Raw genomic sequence first — 12,823 nt, 5'->3', positions numbered from 1 at the left:
GAATTTTTTTAATAAAAAAAGAGCAACTTTTACCCAAAATCAGGCAAAGCAGGCAGGCAGATTGAGTTGCTCAAAGAATCTCATATTCACTCAGAGATCTATCTTTCTGCCATCGGCTACCTGAGTCCGCACTGAATAATAGAAGCTTCAGTCCTAAGGAAGGTTTCCTGCTTTCTAGCTAATCTAAATCTCCCGGTACAGCAGAACAGCTGATGGTCGGGGGAAAAAAAAGGAAAAATAGCTACTTAGCAGGCAAGTTTGCTAGGAAAGGAGTGAGTGGGCAGGGAGGGTTCCTGAGGACCATGTGGGCGGTGCAGCCTTGTGTTGCGGCGCAGCCTGGATTCATTGCTTTGGGAGGGGTGCTCTGGGTGACATTTCTCTGCGGATCACCAACATTTTCTCACAGCCCACCACTGGGCTGCAGCCCACCGGTTGGTGACCACTGTTCTAGGGGGTCGTGGAGGCCACTTGGGAGTTTATCTACATCCTCAGGGCCACCTGAGTGGTGCAAATGGGTGTGGAGCCTTCTTGGAACTGCCGAAAATGCTCTGTTGTGCAGCTGTGTGCTTTCTGCAGGGTGTTTTCTGCCCTGACATTTTACAGTGCTCTTGTGACTTTGAACAGTCAGTAACTGAACTGTTGTCAAGCCAAGGACTACTGGCAGTGGAAGACAGCTATTATGTCACCCCGGTCCTTCTCTTTGTTAGACTAGATTCAGTTCCCGCAACCGTTCATTGTATGATATTTATCTCCAGACTTCTGATCATCCTTCCTTACTCCCACTTTCCACCAGGGAGACCCCACTTGGAGAAGTAAACGAGAAGAAGCTGGAGGGGACCCCATGCTTGAAGCTTTGGGGTGTTTTTTGGGGGGGCTGCTGTCCTCACAGAGCTCTTGACGGGTCCCTTAGGGAGGAGTTCAGTCTAGACCTCCAATCGCCTGGCCTGCCTTGCGGCGTTGCAGCTTTGCAAGATGGCCAGCCAGAGAAATGGAAAAATGGAAGAAAAAAAAAGAGAGAAAAGGTCAAGTGATGAGAGTATCGGAGAGTTGGCATGCCGGGGGAGGGGGAGCCGCGATGCTGAGGCTATTCATAGAGGGAATTGGAGGCTATTTTAGGCATGGCGGGTCTCAGGGTCAACCCAAGAAGCAACCCAGTTGGTACAATAAGGTCTTTGTTTGGGAATGTGGTAATGGTCTTGGATGGGTTTCATTCACTTTTGCCTTGGGGCCAAGTCCCACTTGGACCCACAACTGCAGGACCCACAGGGAGTTGGAGAATCTTTCTTTCTTTCTTTCTTTCTTTCTTTCTTTCTTTCTTTCTTTCTTTCTTTCTTTCTTTCTTTCTTTCTTTCTTTCTTTCTTTCTTTCTTTCTCCCCTCTCTCCTCCCTCTTTTCCCCTTTCTTTTCCTCTCCTCCCTCTTTCCCTATTTCTTTCTATCTACCTATCTTTCTTTCCCTCTCTCTCCTCCCTCTTTCCCTCTTTCTTTTTCCTCCTTCCTTCCTTCCCTTCCTTCCTTCCTTCCTTCCTTCCTTCCTTCCTTCCCTTCCTTCCTTCTTTCTTTCCTTCCTTCCTTCCCTTCCTTCCTTCCTTCCTTCCTTCTTTCTTTCTTTCTTTCTTTCTTTCTTTCTTTCTTTCTTTCTTTCTTTCTTTCTTTCTTTCTTTCTTTCTTTCTTGATGACTGAGTTCCTTCCTTCCTTCCTTCCTTCCTTCCTTCCTTCCTTCCTTCCTTCCTTCCTTCCTTCCTTCCTTCCTTCCTTCCTTCCTTCCTTCCTTTCTTCCCCTCCCACTCTCCCTCCCTTCTCTCTTTCTTCTGTCTCTTTCATATAACCCTCTCAATTGCACACTTTTTCTTTCTTTCTCGCTATGTCTTTTTTCTGTTTTCTTTTGTTTCTTTCACTTTCTTTCTTTTTCTATCATCCATCCATCTCTATTGTATATCTATCTGTCTATTTCCATCTGTCTGTCTGTCTGTCTGTGTCTGTCTGTCTGTCTATCTGTCTATCTATCTATCTATCTATCTATCTATCTATCTATCTATCTATCTCCAACCATCCATCCATCCATCCATCCATCCATCATTTTGATACATAACTTAGGGCGGCTAACATACCTAATAGCCCTTCCTCCTCCTGGTTTCCCCACAACAACAATGCTGTTAGGCGAGCTGTGCTGAGAGAGAGAAACTGGCAGCTTTCTGTCCTTCCGTGGGTGCCCCTGATAGTGAACTAGCTAACTTTTCACATTGTGGAAACCCACTTTTGACTTCAGAATGTCCTACAACAAAACCTAGTGTCATCCCTGACTGCCAATGTTTATCCCTGTATCGATTTACGACCATTTGTTTAGTGGCTATTTGAAGTTATGATAGACATCCCCCACCCCAAAAATGATACAATTTTGAAATTGTTTCTCTCGGTCTCTCTCTCTCTCTCTCTCTTTCACACCCACACCCACACCCACACACAGCCATTTTGAGCACTTGTCAACCAGCCTGCATATACGGCCAATTTTCAAGGCCCCACAATCACATGACCACAATTTACCCATTTTTGTGAGAAACTGGCATTCACTTCTGGTTTCCAGCAAAAGCAGTCCCCTGGAAAACACAACAGTTCACTTAACAACCTCGGTATGATGACCTGAGTTGTGACACAAAAATAACCAAGTGATAAAAATAGAAGAAAGTCCCTTTAATGCCTCTAACTTGGCCCCACTGTCCAATTATCCTCAGCAGGATATCAAACTCTTAAAGAAAACAGTTTATGGAGGGAGCAAATGCAGTCCGCACCCAAAGTAAAGTTAATTCAAAATAAAAAACCTAACACACCACATTGAAGGAATTTCTACAGCAGGCAAGGGTGATTAATTGCAGACTTCTACCAGATAAAACAGCAACCACAGTTGGGAGGAAGCCAAAACACAGAAAAGAATAATGCATGCTTTGCTTCCAGCAACTTTGCTATGTGCAGTTTGTCCTTTTAACCAGTCCTCCCAGCTGCAGCCCATGAAGGGGATCAGGGCCCCTTCCTCCCCCGTAGACCACACCATTCACATTTCTCCCTTATCCGCTCCTCCCTGCGTGCCCTAGGATGAAGAGGGGCTGGGCCTGGGTCTTCCTCTGAATGCCCAGCGGACTGTGCCATTCCCCTGTTTCTTCCACAACCACTGGAGCTACACTCCCACTCACTGTCAGCTGTTCCATCTCTCCCTCGGTGTCACACTCCAACAAGGGCATGACACTTGGCTTTGCTTATGACGACGGCATTGCTTTACAGCTGCTACATTTTCTTAACAACCACCACGAAACAGGTTGCAAACTTGGGTCAATCACACAGCGACCTGCTTTACAACACTCACATGAGTTACAACTGTAATTTCCAGACTCAGTTATGATCATAAATTAGGGACTAAAAAGTCTAGGGTTAACATTTAGGGCTGTTCATAGGTAAAGGTAAAGATTCCCCTCGCACCTCTGTGCTAGTTGTTTCCGGCTCTATGGGCACCGATGCTCATCTCTGTTACAAAGCCGAAGAGCCAGCGCTGTCTGAAGATGTCTCCGTGATCCTGTGGCCGCCTTCAAAGGCACCCAGAACGCTGTTCCTTTCCCACCCAAAAGGTCCCTATTTTTCTACTTGCATTTTTTTTACATGTTTCTGAACTGCTAGGTTGGCAGAAGCTGGGACCAGTAACAGGAGCTCACTCTATTACGCAGTGCTAGGGATTCGAACCGCCAAACTGCTGACCTTTCTGATCGACAAGCTTAGCGTCTTAGCCACTGAGCCACTAGGGCTGTTCATAGATGTGGTCAAAAAAAGTTCAAGATGGTGGTCCAATGGAAACATAAAAGCTCCGCTCCTAAAGAATAGGTGGAGCTTCATTTGCAGTGTGGTGTGTCCGTCATCTTGACTTTTTTTGACTGTGTCCCACAGGCGTCACCTCTGACAGATGCGTTACTTTCCCACAGACCGATTGACGTTTCCTCATTTTCAGTTTTAACTTCCTTTCTCGTCTTAACAAATTGGTCCTTGCCAACAGATCCGCAATCCCTGGATGAAAACAGCTCCCTCCGCACATACAAAAAATATGATTACCTTCTGTTGTGTTTTTAATTTTTTAAAAGCTCATTTATTTGTGTGCACACCATGGTGTTCAGGAGCCCAAGTTGCAATTTTGACTGGGAAACAAAATAATAATTATGCTAATTGCTCCTTGGCAGAACAAACTCTCTGCACTAGGTTTCCTGATGCGCCTGGGCTGACTCTGAGATGTGCGTGTGAATTGCACACCTGCCAATCCAGAAGTGCGGTGGTACCTGAGCATTTTTTGTGTGAGTAGCGTTAGAGAGAGCTGGCAACCAAAGCCGCAATGACCTCTCTGCACCTCATTTCGTGTCTTTTTAATTGAAGACATCTGAAAAACCCTGTTGTTAAATTGGAAAAGTATGACAAAATCTTTCCAACGAATGGAAATAAGCATTAAACATTGGTGAGTCTGGTGGTGCAGATAGTCTCTGTTTATATAGAAGTGGTTTGCCCTGTCAGTGTTGGTGAGAGCGACCAAGAACACTCCCACCAACACTGATAGAGGAAGTCAGTGTATTGTGTATTTAGATAGAGAGCAAACCCATTCCCTTCTAGCACTGATGATGTTATCTAGTCGGGTCATGAAATGTCTGCAAGTAAACAAACAAGCTCAGAGTGCACCAAGGACCCTACAGTCCTCCTCTTCCTCTTGCTACTCCTCTATCTCTTCTTCTTCTTCTTCTTCTTCTTCTTCTTCTTCTTCTTCTTCTTCTTCTTCTTCTTCTTCTTCTTCTTCTTCTTCTTCTTCTTCTTCTTCTTCTTCTTCTTCTTCCTCCTCATCCTCATCCTCATCCTCATCCTCATCCCCATCCTCCTCTCCACAACCCCCTCCCTTCTAGCACTCATGATGTTACATAGTTGGGTCATAAAACATCTGCAAGAAAACAACCAAGCTCAGAGAGCACCAAGGACCCCACAATCCTTCTCTTCCTCTTGTTATCCTCTTCCTTTTCTTCTTCCTCCTCCTCCTTCCCTTCTCCTTCTCCACTCCCCAAATCTCATTCTCTTGTAGCACTGATGGTGTTACCTAGTCGAGTCATGAAATGCCTCCAAGAAAACAGTCAAACTCAGAGAGCACCAAGGACCCTACAGTCCTCCTCCTCCTCTTGCTACTCTATCTCTCCCTTTTCTTCTCACTCCTCCTCCTCCTCCTCCTCCTCCTCCTCCTCTCCACAACCTCCCTCCCTTCTAGCACTGATGATGTTGGGTCATAAAACATCTGCAAGAAAATAGCCAAGCTCAGAGAGCACCAAGGATGCCACAGTTTAACCCTGAGCTACAAATGTTCTTTTCCATGTCCTCTTTTTGTTTCATGCAGATCAATTTTGGTCTGATCCAGAAGAGACCATACGCTGAGAATATCCTTTATAAGGACACAGATCTCTGTGTCCTCATAAAGGATATTCTCAGCATATGGATGTAGGAGAAATGGATACAGGAGAAAGGGGATCATCATGTTAGCCAAAAGTTCATTTTCATCTTTATAAGAATGTAGGAATCCCAATGTAGTTCAGCATTTTGCCTTGTGCAATGGCCAATCAGATGCTTCTGAGGTGATTACAAGCAGTAGATACCCAAGATAAGAAACACGGCACCTTTCCGGTGTGTTCTTTGTCGCCCTTTCTATAAAGTTAGCATTAAAGGTCTGTAGCCCCCAATTATCTCCATCCCACCAAATTTCCCCCCCGCATTGTATTCATGCTCTCATTCATTACCGACTTCCACATTTTGGATGAGAGCTTTCTACAGGTTGGCACAGAAATACTCAAACATCATGTCCTTTTTTTTCTGATATTGGCATGAGCCTTTTTCACTGTCTTTTTTGTCTATTAATTGGGTCACGTTTACCATTCATCAATGAGTGTTCATCAATGTTGGCCATATCCATTTGATTGTTTTGAGGTTATATATCCGCATCCTGGTTCCATTTTGGTTCAAGGAAAGCCTATCTTCCTTGTAAAGATTTATTTATTTGATTTTATTTATTTGATTTGTCAGTTGCTTACAAGATAATAGGTATAAGTATAAACATGAGTAAGAATACAAGAAATAGATATGAATAAATGGGGACAATAGGACAAGGACGGTAGGCATGATGGTGCCCTTATGCGCGCTCCCTTACAGACCTCTTGGGAATGCGTATTCCCTCCCTTCCTTTCTCTCCTCCCTCCATTCTTTTATCTCCTTCCTTCCTTCCTTCCTTCCTTCCTTCCTTCCTTCCTTCCTTCCTTCCTTCCTTCCTTCCTTCCTTCCTTCCTTCCTTCCTTCCTTCCTTCCCCTTCCTTCTTTCTTTCTTTCCTTCCTTTCTTTTTATTTGATTTATTTGATTTGTCAATTGCTTACAAGATAATAGGTATAAGAATAAACATGAGTAAGAATACAGGAAATAGGCACAACTAAATGGGGACAATAGGACGGTAGGCACGATGGTGCACTTATGCACGCCCCCTTACAGTCTTCTTAGGAAGGGGGTGAGGTCAATAGTGGATAGTTTAAGGTTAAAGGAGTGGGGGTTAGAGGATGCAACAACAGAGTCAGGTAGTGCATTCCAGGCATTGACCACTCTGTTGCTGAAGTCGTACTTTCTGCAATCAAGTTTGGAGTGGTTTACATTGAGTTTGTATCCGTTGTGTGCTCTTGTATGGTTGAGGTTGAAGCTGAAGTAGTCATTGACTGGTAGCACATTGTAGCAGATAATTTTGTGTACTACGCTGAAGTCCAACCATAGGCGGTGTAGTTCAAGATTGTCCAAGCCCAAAATCTCAAGCCTGGTGATATCGGGTATTCTGTTGTGAGCAGAGGAGTGTAATATTCTTCTCGTAAAATACTTCTGGACTCGTTCAATTGTATTTATGTCTGATATATGGTGCGGATTCCAGATGGATGAGCTGTATTCGAGTATTGGTCTAGCAAAGGTTTTGTATGCCCTAGTCAGCAATTCAATATTTCCAGAGGAGAAACTTCATAAGATTAGATTTACAACTCTTTTACCACGGTAGAAAAAAAGATGTTGAGACTCTAGAAAGAGTGGAAAGAAGAACAACAAAGTTGATTAGGGCACTGGAGGCTAAAACATAGGATGATGGTTACAGGAACTGGGTGCGTCTAGTCTAATAAAGAGAAGGACTATAGAGTGACATGATAACTGTCTTCCAATATTTGAGGGTCTGTCACTGAGAAGAGGAGGTTGATCTATTCATTCAAAGCACCTGAAGGCAGGACAAGAAGCAATGGATGGAAACTAATCAAGGAGAGAAGCAACTTAGAACTACGGAGAAATTTCCTGACAGTGAAGACAATTAATCAATGGATCAGCTTGTAGATGCTCCAACACTGGATGTGTGATGACTCGGAGTGTAACACAAATGTAACAAAATCCAAAATGTAAATAAAAGTCCTTTAATGCCTCCAACTTGGCCCCACTGTTCAATAATACTCAGTTGGAGATAAAAATTACTCAAAGATAGTCTTCAAAAGAAAGCAATACAGTCTGAACTTAATGAGCAGATAGACATGAAATAAAAAACCAAAGAAACTACAATGAAGAACTTTCCACAACGGACCAGGATAAGTAATTATCAAATTTAAGGAGATAACAAGGCATAATCTGTTGGAAGGACACCAACCAAGATAACGTCAGCCCAAAATAAAATACGCTTTGCTTCTGGCAATGCTGTGTTTTAACTGTCTCTCTTATATACTAGTCTCCCCAGCTGCCACCAATGAGGTGGATCATGGCCGCTTCCTCTCTCGTAAGCCAAGTTGTTTCCTTCTCCATTCCTCCTTGTGTGTCCTATGATACAGAGGGGATGGGCCTGGTTCTTCCTCTGACTGCCCAGCCGGCCTCTGCCCTTCCCCAGCCTCCTCCACAACCTCCGGAGCCACACCTCCACTCCCTGTTGGCTGTTTCTCCTCTCCCTCAGAGTCCGACTCTACCAAGGGCATGACAGGATGTTTTCAAGAAGAGATTGGACAGTTGTTGGTCCAGAATGGCATAGGGTCTCCTGCTCCAGCAGGGGGTTGGACTAGAACATCTCCAAGGTCCCTTCTGATCTCATGATTCCAGATTTTGTATCCCAGCATCTAACAAAGCTAACCTCTCTACCAATGTCCAGTGTCTCATTTACATATTGAACATGGTTTGCTAGGTCTCTGTACCTCAACCTTGACCACCTGAAGATGTGTAGACTTCAACTCCCAGAACTCCCCAGCCAGCTCAAGCAAGCACTCACAATACATTAGCAACTGGCTGGGGAATTCTGGGAATTGAAGCCCACACGTCTTCAGGGGGTCAAGGTTGAGACACCCTGGTCTGGGTGTCCATGGAACAAGTAGCATTTCTGTGAAAGCTACCCTGGCATTCTTCACCTTCCATCTGCTAATTAGTACTTTGAGGTTGTCCTCTGGGACTTAGAATAGAATAACAGAGTTGGAAGGGACCTTGGAGGTCTTCTAGTCCAACCCCCTGCCTAGGCAGGAAACTCTACACCACTTCAGACAAATGGCTGTCCAACATCTGTTTAAAATCTTCCAGTGTTGGAGCATTCACAACTTCTGGAGGGCAAGTTGTCCCACTGATTAATTTTTCCCAATGTCAGGAAATTCCTCCTTAGTTTTAGGTTGCTTCTCTCCTTGATGAGTTTCCACCCATTGCTTCTTGTCCTGCCTTCAGCTGCTTTGGAGAATAGCTTGACTCCCTCTTTTTGGGGCAGCCCCTGAGTTGTTGGAACACCACTATCACGTCTCTCCTGGACCTTCTTTTTTTTCATTAGACTAGACATACCCAGTTCCTGCAACCGTTCTTCATACGTTTTAGCTTTGTTTAACATTGCTAAGTTTCTTGGTGCCAACAAGAACTTGTGAGTACCAGCTCCTCTCTTGCATTATCCATAGATTGTTTAGATCGGGACCTCCAAATTTGTCCACTTTAAGACTTGTCAGCATGTCTAACTGAGGAATTCTGGGAGTTGAAGTCCACAAGTCTTAAAAGTGGCCAAGTTTGGAGAGCCCTGATCTAGATGGACACTGATGCCTATAAATTTTGCGTTGGGTAGATCAATTTCCATGTATTCTACCTGTTCGTCATAAGCCCTTCTATTTGTGTTTCTAATTATCCAATCACTCAAAGCCAAGAGTCCTCAGCTCCCTGGAAGAACCTAATTAGTATAATTAGTACCAGAAGATGGGTGTGTTCCTCTCTCCAACATTTGCATCTTCCTTAAGCAAATACCCTCAACATGATGTTATTCTTCTCAAAAGACACCCTTCTCCTACCAAGCCACAGGAGCCATCATCTCTGCTGTTAGAAGAAGCTGTCCCAGCCTAGACTTAGAGAGTCTTGCTAAACATCTACAACTTGGCCACTATTTCAAGGAAACAAGTTCCTTCCGAAATGCCACGTGCTGCCCCCCCTCACTCACACCCACACTTAACAAGGGTTTATGAATGTTCCCCAGCAATTCCCCTCACCCAAAACCCAGCACTGTCTCAAATAAGTCCAGCCAAAAGCAGGCCAATGCTGGTCCACAGAGCAAGGGCCCAATGAGTCCACAGGGCAAAGTTCCCCAAAGAAGACAAATCCACCAGGCAAAATTAATTCCACAACATGAAGAAAAGTAATCAAATATCATTAGAAGCCCATGAATTATTCTCCAAGGCAAATCCTTGTAATTCCACATTCAATGAAGTAGAGTGGAAAGTAGAGTGGAAAGATCAAGGGAAGTCTTAATACCACTCTATAAAGCCTTAGTAAGACCACACCAAGAGTACTGCATCCAGTTTTGGTCACCACACTATAAAAAAGATGTTGAGACTCTAGAAAGAGTGCAGAGAAGAGCAACCAGGATGATTAGGGGACAGGGGGCTAAAACGTACAATGATCAGTTACAGGAACCGGGCATGCCCAGTTCCTGCAACCGTTCTTCATGTTAGCTGTACATAATTACCTGTACAAGGCCAAACGGAGCAGGAAGTCAACACAGAGCTTCAGGCTTCAAACCGACCAGTATGAACAAAGTTGCTTCCTGCAAAGGCTCCTGTCCCTTTGCTCCTTCTTTATGTCTTTTGGGAGAGGCCAATCATCTCCAAGCCTTACTCCTGAGTCGCCCCTTTTGTCTTAACTGTTCTTGCCTTCTGACAGCTCTGTGCAAGCACACACTGGGAACAGGCTCCCTCTGTTCCTCTGCCTCACTGCTGTCAGATTCTGGAGGCTCCAGAGTCAGCACATAACTCTCAGATGGCCCTGACCCCATCTCTGTGTCGGACGCAGATCCCTCGTCAGAGCCCTCCCCAGACTCCAGGACTGGCCCATGTTCCTCCCCACTGTCCAACTCTGCTGCCAGCTCCACAGGCCGCTGGCGGACCACAACACTTACAATTGGTAGAAAGTCTGGTTTCAAACCACGGCAATGGATTGATATAAATTAGATAGACTTTTGTACCGTTGATATATTCGAGACCTCTGGGCTAACGAATGTATTTCCTCCTAGGAAAAATTGCAGAAAATCAATAACGACCTTGCTGTTTTTATTTATGACATGCAAACTATGCCAAAGGCCAGTTAGAAACACCAGAGAGTAAAAACTTTTGGCCTGTAAGAAATGCAAGTTCCCGCCCCCCTTTTAGGAAATTAGATATTTTATAATGCACAGTGTAGATGATATTTTTTGCCTGGAGCCATGTGTTGGAAAGTGTGATTGTAGCAAAGACAGGCATTGAAGTTTGTGCTGCATTAAGAATCTGCAGGTCTCTTTGGAAACCTGACACTGATCCTTTGATCTGGGGCTGGTATGTGGGTGCATGAGTTTGTGTAATAAAACAAGAAAAGGAACCTAAATAGCCCCGGACATGAAAGCCAATAAATTTGAGGAACTTTCTTGCCTAAATTACATCTGAATAAAAGTCTCTTAGCTTCAAGGTTAAAGTTCCCCCGTTGGGACTTGTAGATGTATAATAACCTATAAAAGTCTTTGCATGATTGACATGTGAAGGTCAAGCATAACCCAATTCTAAATGCCAGTTTCTCATCTGCTTTCCCTTATGGGGCTGGAGGTGTCTGTTTGGATAAAGCTAATAGGCACCCTTATCAAGCTTAATTTTTTACCAATAAAGCATCATAGATGTATCCTTCAAAACCCCAGAAGTTTGATTTCAAGGAGATGTTACTTAATATTTTTGGGTGTTTGATACAGATGTTGTCATAGCCCATATCTGTCTCCTTCCTTCCTTCCTTCCTTCCTTCCTTCCTTCCTTCCTTCCTTCCTTCCTTCCTTCCTTCCTTCCTTCCTCCCTCCCTCCCTCCCTCCCTCTCCAATACTTTCTTTCTTTCCTTCCTTCCTTCCCCCTTCCTTCCCCCTACTTCCTTCCCCTCCCTCTCCAATACACTCTCAATTTCACCTCCCTCCCTCCCTCCCTCCCTCCCTCCCTCCCTTCCTTCCTTCCTTCCTTCCTTCCTTCCTTCCTTCCTTCCTTCCTTCCTTCCTTCCTTCCTTCCTTCCCTCCTTTCTTTTCTCCCTCTCCCTCCCCTCTCTCTTTCTCTCTTTTTCTTACTTTCTGTTTCCTTTCTCTTTCTGTCTTTTTCTGACTTGTTTTCTGTTCTAGAAGCTGAAATAAGCTAAAGACTAGTTTTATTACCAGAGGGAAAAGAAGAGGAAAAGTACAAATCTCTTTATTAGTGAAAATCATGGATTTGGCTGTGTTTAGTTATCTGAAGATGTATGTTTAAAGCAGGTCTTAGCAGCAGTGGAGGCATATGGCAACATTTGCTTCAGGCACAGACGCCATCTTGTCTGGCTCCTCAAATACTACTATTTGGCCAAGTTTGTCGTTTTTTTTTAAAAAAGCTTTGTGCACCAGACATTGCTGTGAGGTGGGCATCGGTATAAATTATTCAAATATATAAATAAATTAGCAGATACGTTGTTTTACTGATTTGTGTAGGAGAAAGAGTGGCATAACCTAGGGGGTAGAGTGAAGAGAGGGCTCAGCCTAGAATCCCTACGTAGCCGCAAACAAAATCCAACCTTCCTTGAGTGCCGTTAACCCTTATCTTAATTCTAACCAGGTGCTAATTGTTAGTTGAGAAGATTCCTGTACAGAGACTTTTAGCAAGAAATCAGTTTAATTGAGCATGTGTGAACCTGGTTTTTCATGCCTGACAGTTTGTGCATATTCATAAGGAAAAAGGTTACCATGATTTTAATCCCTGCCTGGCTTTAACAGAATAACAGAGTTGGAAGGGACCTTGGAGGTCTTCTAGTCCAACCCACTGCCCATGCAGGAAACCCTGCACCACTTGAGACAAATGGTTATCCAACATCTTTTTAAAAACTTCCAGTGTTGGAGCATTCACAACTTCTGAAGGGAAGCTGTTCCACTGATTAATTGTTCTCACTGTTAGGAAATTTCTCCTTAGTTCTAAGTTGTTTCTCTCCTTGATTAGTTTCCACCTATTGTTTCTTGTTCTACCTTCAGGTATTTTGGAGAATAGTGTTCTGACCTAGGCTTCTCAAAATCATGAAGCCGACTCTTCGTCCCAATAAAACCCCTTTTATTTAGTTCAAAGTGAATTCCTGAATTCCTGTTGGCAAAATCCCGGCCAACAGTCTTTCAAGAGAATTCACAACTACAGACCTTTATCAGCCTTGGAGAGTTGCCAGGCCGATATCTTCCAAACGCCACTTTGTAGCAGACAATACTTGGCAAGAAGTCAGGAAAAGATTTTCACCCTAATGAATTGAAC

General features: G+C 44.0%; 1 protein-coding gene across 1 annotated transcript in view; it reads left to right on the top strand.

Annotated features, from left to right (window-relative positions):
* PLXNA4 (plexin A4) overlaps positions 1-12,823 on the top strand; it is a 557,017-nt gene that overhangs the window by 50,488 nt on the left and 493,706 nt on the right. The window lies entirely within an intron of this gene.

The sequence above is a fragment of the Notechis scutatus genome, chromosome 6 (genome assembly GCF_049901735.1).
Source record: "Notechis scutatus isolate UNSWTSFEM ecotype Mainland chromosome 6, rNotScu1.2, whole genome shotgun sequence".
Taxonomy (NCBI): Eukaryota; Metazoa; Chordata; class Lepidosauria; order Squamata; family Elapidae; genus Notechis; species Notechis scutatus.
This window is presented reverse-complemented; position numbering and strand designations above follow the sequence as displayed.